Genomic DNA, 7,414 nt, shown 5'->3' with positions numbered 1-7,414 from the left:
CTCCAGAATGGTTGGATTACAAAACCTAATTTTCTAATTATCATGTTTAGAGAACTATGGAGAAACCATTAAAAAATATGGAGGTATTGTTGGGCCTGGAGTTAAGAAAACCTAAGCTCAAATCTGACCTCAGATACTAGCTGTTTATCTTTGGGCAGGTAATTTAACCTCTGTTTGCCTCAGTTTCCTCAAATATAAAATGGAGATTATAGAGATATAGGTTGCCATGCAGACAGGTTGGCATACAGGTATTTCCAGGTTGCTATAAGGACAATAAGCATAGACACAGTGAAGCAGGGACTTTCCTTCCTTGGAGCCTGCACCGAACTAGCAAAATTTCACTGTCATCTCAGGGTGATTAACATATCATTAGCATCCCATTTGCATTTTGGTTTCCACTTCCCCAACTGGGGAAACAAGGTGATTCATGGGTAAAGCCAAGTAAGCCAAGGTGAACCATGCGTAAAGTGACATTAGTTCCTTGGGTAAGGCAAGGCTGCAACAAACCAAAGAATTGTTCCCTTCCCTGATAACCAAGCAAGATAAACCCCCTTGGGGCCTTTCCATCAGCCATGGTCTTCCTATCATCATGGTCATACCACCATCTCCCCCTAAAAACAATAAAGCTTGCTGGACTTGAATATCACTTGAGATGGGAGTTCTTTGAACAAGACCCTGATCTCATTGCCCACATCATTTTGGTGCCCAATATGGGGCATATTATCTTTGACTCTAGCTCTCCATATCAGGAGATAAGTAGTTAGTCCCTTCCCTACCCCCTCCTCTCTCTCTGTGGGAGATACCCTACCTTACCAGAACCTTGTGTTTGGGGCTTCAGCAAACCTCAATATGCCACTACACCTTGGTTTTTCTTCTCTCTGTCTCCCCTATTGCCTTTGGGGTCTTGGAAGGTTGCCACTATTCCCATCTTCCTGCCTTCCACTGTGGGACTAAAAAGGAAACAACTTGATACCATCCTTTAATTGAATTAATTTTGCAAGAGGGAGGGAAAATGAATGAAAACTCCGTCAAGAAAGAAATTCAAACCATTCACATGGGTTGCTTTTTAGCAAATAGCAATTAGAAATAGTTAAGAGAAGCCACAAATAATATGGCTTTGGTTAAAAGAATGCTTTTGAAAGTAGAAAGTCACAAGGTATAGAACCAGCTTCTCTCCTTGCAGTCAGACTTGATTCTAGTCTGTAATGTATTCAGATGATAATTCATTTTAGTTAAATTTGGTTCTTTTTACTATTGCCAACTGAAAAATTTAAGGCTAGCAAGTATGTAATCTTTGTTTTCTTTAATTTGGCCATATTGGTACTGTAGGAAAATCTTTGATTTATGTCCTATTTAGTGTTATTTATAGATTCTGTTACCTTAAAAGATTTCTAAAAGGGAAAATGCAGCCAGCCACAAAGACTGCTACAAAGCTACAAAGAGTTAATATGTTGAGAAAGACTAATGATGTTTTATATTTAAAAAGGAATTTTCCCACTGATCAAAACTAGCTCTTACCTTTAACTTCCAGTGGGAGAGATTGATTGTCCAATTGTTTTAGAGCAATGAAGGAATGTTAGTTTGGAAGTAATTCCAGAAGGAGCAAAAAAACATAGGTATCCAGAGTAAAGGGAAAAAAAATGTAAGCTGTTTGCAGTTTAAATTTACCTGGTACTTAAGCCTTCCTTGACTATGAAAAGAGAAAGTACTGTTACCTTAAAAATTGTAAAAATACAAAGGGGAGTTTGAAGATGTAACATTAATATATGAAATGAGTTAAATACTGCTGTATTTGATGAAATTCCAAGATATGGTAGTTTAAAAGCATGGAACTAACATCTTCCTTGTTTTCCCTGCCCTGTCAAAGGCCACCCAACCATGCTCCCCCAGTCCAACTTTTTCTGATATTAAAAGGGAGAAGTGCTTTGGAAACTTCGGCATTCTGAGTCGTGGCATCAGATTATGGAGATAATTTCTACCTATTAGCTTTCCATAGCTATAACCTATATGCAAGAAAGTTACCAGGATATCTCAGGACTACTGTAGCAAAAGCAGATTTGGTTAAAACTAACACCAGCATAGTTCTGAGAAAAGAGCTAATATTCCACACTTGGACCCTAGGGAGTCTCTCTTTCACTCACATCAAACACAGCATTTTTGAGCTAACCTGCTATGAAAGTCAATTCTTTATTCTCTTTGTCTATTTTGAATTAATCAATCAAAACTTAAACACCCCTACTTAACACTAAGTAAGGAGGTTCACAAATCACTTACTTGGAGAGCACCAGCCATTTAATTCAATGTTAGAAACTTGTGAATCTTTTGATAAGAATTTACACCCTCAGAGGATGAGAGGTGGATCCCATAGACATTGCCCCCTTGGGCAGTGCTAGGCAATTTGGATGCTGTGATTGGCCCCTGTGAAGTGGAGGAAGGGATGTGGAAAAACAACTATAAAAATTACTGAACTTACAGTTCAAGGGGTCTTTGTTTGAATTTTTGGTTTAGAACTTTGGCTGATGACTTGCTTCTTGAAGGTGGCTTTGGATTGGGACTTTGGCTTCGACTTGGAACCTTAGCTCCTGGATATTCTACTTTGGGCTTCTTCTTGGGTGAGTGAGTAGCTGGCATTCCCTTCCTGGCTTCTGGAGAGATTAGTTATGGAGAGGACTCCTCCTGGAGGAGGCTGCTTTGGTGGAACCTTTATATAAGACATCACCAGTTCCTCTGGCTTAGGGTTAAAGAGCCAGACACTGGAGCAACATTTTGTGAGATAGGCTAGACAATTTCTCTACTCTCTTCTTACATTTCTCTACTTTCACTCTTTCCACCTATTTGTAAATAAAAGCTACTAAAAGTCACTTGACTTGAGCTATAATATTATTTAATCCATGACTAGAATATTAATTTAGAATTCTCATATTTTAATCAAATCCCTAAAATTTAATCCTTACACTGCTAACTAGACTTGAACCATCACTTCTGTTTTATGATTAGCGAAATTTTGCTATTGGAGGTAAAAGTTCTTGGGACTCTAATTTAATATGATTTTGAGTTTTTAATTCTACTATAGTTGTCTGCTGGATCATTAAGGCAATAATCGACAATAAGAGGAAAAGTCACAAGCCAATCAGAAATGTGATCTTGAATTGTGACAGGTGATGGTTCTTATCTGGAAAAAGTTAAAAAGACAATCTCAACACAGCTGAGATGGGATCCTCTCAACTAATGTGAATAGGAATGTTCCCACCTGATTATTCCTGAGTCTGGCTATGAAGTGAAATTGTTACTGCATGATTGATTGTCAACTGTGGCTCTTACTTGAACTCAGAGTTAAGGGTGCTAGTTTACATGCAAGGAATCAATCTTTGCCTTTCTGGCTTATGCCTAAAGGGATTAGTTCTGATGCTGCTGTAATGCTGTCCCTGCTTTTTCCTTTTATAGCAAATTTCTATAATCAAAGCTTAATAGGTTAATAGAAGATATGAGTCAACGCAAATAAATAAGCTGTTTCAATCAATGTGTAGTCATTCCATATCCCAAACATGAGTAAATTAATATTTGAACTTGTCATCTGCCTATTAATATGTAGTTTATGAGATTAAGTCCTCTTAATTGGGTTAACAACTAAACATGTTTTTACTATGGGCAATTCAGTCAGTAGACACTTTTCTCTGTATATAATTGGAAGTTACTTAATGAGATACTTAAATGTATCAGTAACCCAAGTTTTTGTTTCAATTGAAGTATAATCAGCCTTTTGTAAGCTAGTACATCTGGGTAATCATTGAACCTAGGGAAAAATTTATTATAGATCTCCCAGAAACAAATCGAGTGAAGGGTCAGTGACTAAAGCCAACAGGCTTTTTTTTTTAATTCTTCCACAGTCAATCAAATGCTTCCCCTTCAACACAAGGTTAACTGACCAGAATTAGCTATTGCTCTTGGTTTATGGTTTACAGGATGTCCTGTAAACATCTACACTGAACTCATCATCTTTCCTCCCAAACTGTATCACTGTCTTTGAAGTGTATGGGGTGCTCAGGGAGGAGTAATATCTTTGGTATGGAGGGCTTGTCGTGCCCTCCTAGGGCAGCTTTCCAGCCTCTGACCCCTCACCTGACACCCAGCTCTCACTTGTGGCTCCTAGTAGCTGCTAGCATGCGGCAGCGGCCACACCCCGGGCAACGGCTTCGACAGGCCTGCTAAACCTTATGAGGGTAGCCATCGGGTCGTCATTGACCCCTGGTGAACCAGGGCTTTGCTCACCCAGCATGTGAAGACTGCTTCGGCAGAACAGGTGGAAGAAACCAACAAGAAGGTTCAATGGCTGAGATGGCGATGCAGCAAGGCATTGTGGAGTGCTTAGGGCATGTTGGAGCACAAAAGACAACACGGCCATCCAATGCAGCTGAGGAAGTCTCCAGGTGTAACGACTTTTCGTGCCACTGGACCCAGGCTTCCAACACTGAGAGAGTGGGACTGTCTCTATGCATCGACTTTTCCACTTAAATCTTCATGCAGAAGCCAACAGATTTCTTTAGAAATCATCTTCTGACAGGAATAGACCCCTTTAAGAAATTGGATTCCCAAGTTGAAAGAATATCCTTTTGCAAAGTACACATTAACTATAAACATCTATAAACACTTGAGTAACAATATATTTTTTTAAACCCTTACCTTCCATCTTGGAGTCAATACTGTGTATTGGCTCTAAGGCAGAAGAGTGGTAAGGGCTAGGCAATGGGGGTCAAGTGACTTGCCCAGGGTCACACAGCTGGGAAGTGTCTGAGGCCAGATTTGAACCTAGGACCTCCCATCTCTAGGGCTAGTTCTCAATCCACTGAGCTACCCAGCTGCCCCCAAGTAACAATATTTATACAGATGAATTCCTTTACCCCAGATTCTGGGGGAAATTCAAGAAAGCTTTGTGCTATATTTCCAAGCTCAAGATTTAAACTTCAACTGTGGTAAATTAAGGTTACAAATACAAGCTATCTAATAATAAACTTCACCTACTTTTCAAAGTATGCTCCCTAGCAATTTAAGAATTTTCAGTTATTAACCTAATAGAATACTTGGGAAAATGAAAACTTTAATTTTACAATTTGCATCATGTGCTGATTATGGGAATTTGTCACAAAAGAGAAGGCAGACAGGAAAAGCATTTCCTCATGTCCCAAGGGACACAAAGTGAGGGCTTCATAAACAGGCCAAAGCTATCACTGGCTCATGCCATCACTTTATCACTCAATGATTAACAGCCTAGATGGTCAGAAAAGGTTCATGCCCAGGTGAGCACAGAATATGCCTCTGTAACTATCCCAGGACTTTCTCTGTCCTTTGTGTACTTTGATATCATTAGATCCCAGAAGCCTTCTTTTCCCTTAAAAGACAAGTCTCGCCCATTTCAGCTGAGAGAAATTCTGCTTATCAGCACTCCAGAAACAAATTTCCATACCCTCAAATAAGCCTTTTATATCCCTACAAGGATGATCATTTACCCTAATAATTCCTTAAAACCTGAGTCTACATTATAACAACATCTTACATATTTTGGCACTAATTAATTTATCACAATTTAGTCACAAAACCTGAATAGGAATGTTGAATTCATTAGATTTACAGTAAATACCAGTCAGGGCTAGATAAAATCCTGGCCTTAGGTCATCTGAAGGAACTAAGGCAAGATCAGTCAGGAATCTCTCTAAGGATTTCAGAAAAATTCCAGAATCATTTGTGATTTTCCAAAACCACATACATCAATTCTAGATATTATCCCTAATTTAAAGATCCATTTATGAGAGCAGAACATCTATCTGTTCTCTTTCATCTTCTCTCCCTCCCTCCCTCCCTCCCTCTCTCTCTCTCTCTCTCTCTCTCTCTCTCTCTCTCTCTCTCTCTCTCTCTCTCTCTGTCTCTGTCTCTTCTCCTTCAAAACCCTTTGCTTAAAAAGCAGAGCAAGACTTCCATTCTTCCTTCACAAACCTGCATACTCAAGCTTTATGGACTTTAGAGCAAAGTCCCTCTTTCTTCTGAATCAAAATCAACATACCTTCTCCACCTTCTCTGACTTGCTTTTACCATCATAAGTCAAACAAACATTCCATTGGTATCACTTCAGTTGCTAATCAGTAACCGAAAAGAATTCTGATTTAAAGAATTACATCGACTTCCGGGTAATTATGGCTGCAATTTAGACACCACACGCTTCCTCTCCCTGGCACCGAACAAAGTAGACTACATCAAAGGAGCATAAAAATCACCTTTGGAGGAACAGAAGGACACCCCAGTACTCCCCAGTACACCACAGAGGTGAAGGTACATGGGGTTTGAACATTTCCACACTATAATAAGGAGGAAAAGCTTGCATAGAAACGTGAACTGAGCCACCCTTTCCTCCCCCCCCCATCTCCCCCACCAAACCAGAGTGAGCTACTGGAGCACTCACTGGGACAGCGAGTGAGTGGGGAACATCTCTGTCTAGGGGGGGGGGGGAGCACTCCAGGGTCCTTGGGATCTGGGGACTGCCAGGAAAAACCGTCTCAGGGCGGTTTCATGGGAGAACCCGGCGCTGAGCACAGGGGGTCCGCAGAGCTGTTCTCGGGGTGGTTGCACTGAACATCTGGGTGGAGCTAAACTCCAGGGGCAGACCACGTGCTGATTATCTGGGCAGAACTGAACACCTGGGAAGTTTGGCTGTGATCAGGGGCCCAGTGCTCTAAGAAACCTCAGAAGCTGGGAAGAACTAGTCTGAGGCAACCTAAATTCACAGAAAACCCACCCATATCACCCAGACCCCAGACCAAAAAGGAAAGAGGAATAAAACCACCAAAGGGATGGCTCACATGGCCCAAAATCAAGCCTCCAGGAAGAAAGGGAAAAAGGTGACTATTGAAAACTTTTATGGTGGAAGTACCCAAGGAAAAGAGGAGAATGAGGAGGAAATCAAAAAAAAAATCAGAACATGCCTCCCAAAATGGAAACTATCAACAAGCTCTGGAAGATCTCAAACTGGAACTTATCCAAGAGATGGAAACCTGGAAAGAAAAATGGGAGAAAGAGATCAGCAGTCTGACAGATAAGACTGCTCAATTGGAAAAAGAGCTCGAAGCATCCAATAGAAGGGCAGACAAAGCTGAAAAGCAAAACCAGTCCCTAATGACCAGAATTAAGCAACTCGAAGAAAGTGAGATCATAAAACAGTAAGAATCAATAAAGCAAACCCAAAAAAATTAATGAATTAGAAGAAAACATAAAATATCTCACTGAGAAGGTCACAGACTTGGAAAACAGAGAGAGAAGAGAGAACCTCTGAATTATCGGTCTCCCAGAAAAACCAGAGATAAACAATAAACTCGATATTATTCTACAGGAGATTATAAAAGAAAATTGCCCACATGTTCTGGAGCAA

The sequence above is a fragment of the Monodelphis domestica genome, chromosome 5 (assembly GCF_027887165.1).
Source record: "Monodelphis domestica isolate mMonDom1 chromosome 5, mMonDom1.pri, whole genome shotgun sequence".
Classification (NCBI taxonomy): Eukaryota; Metazoa; Chordata; class Mammalia; order Didelphimorphia; family Didelphidae; genus Monodelphis; species Monodelphis domestica.
Note: the sequence above shows the minus strand (reverse complement) of the source record.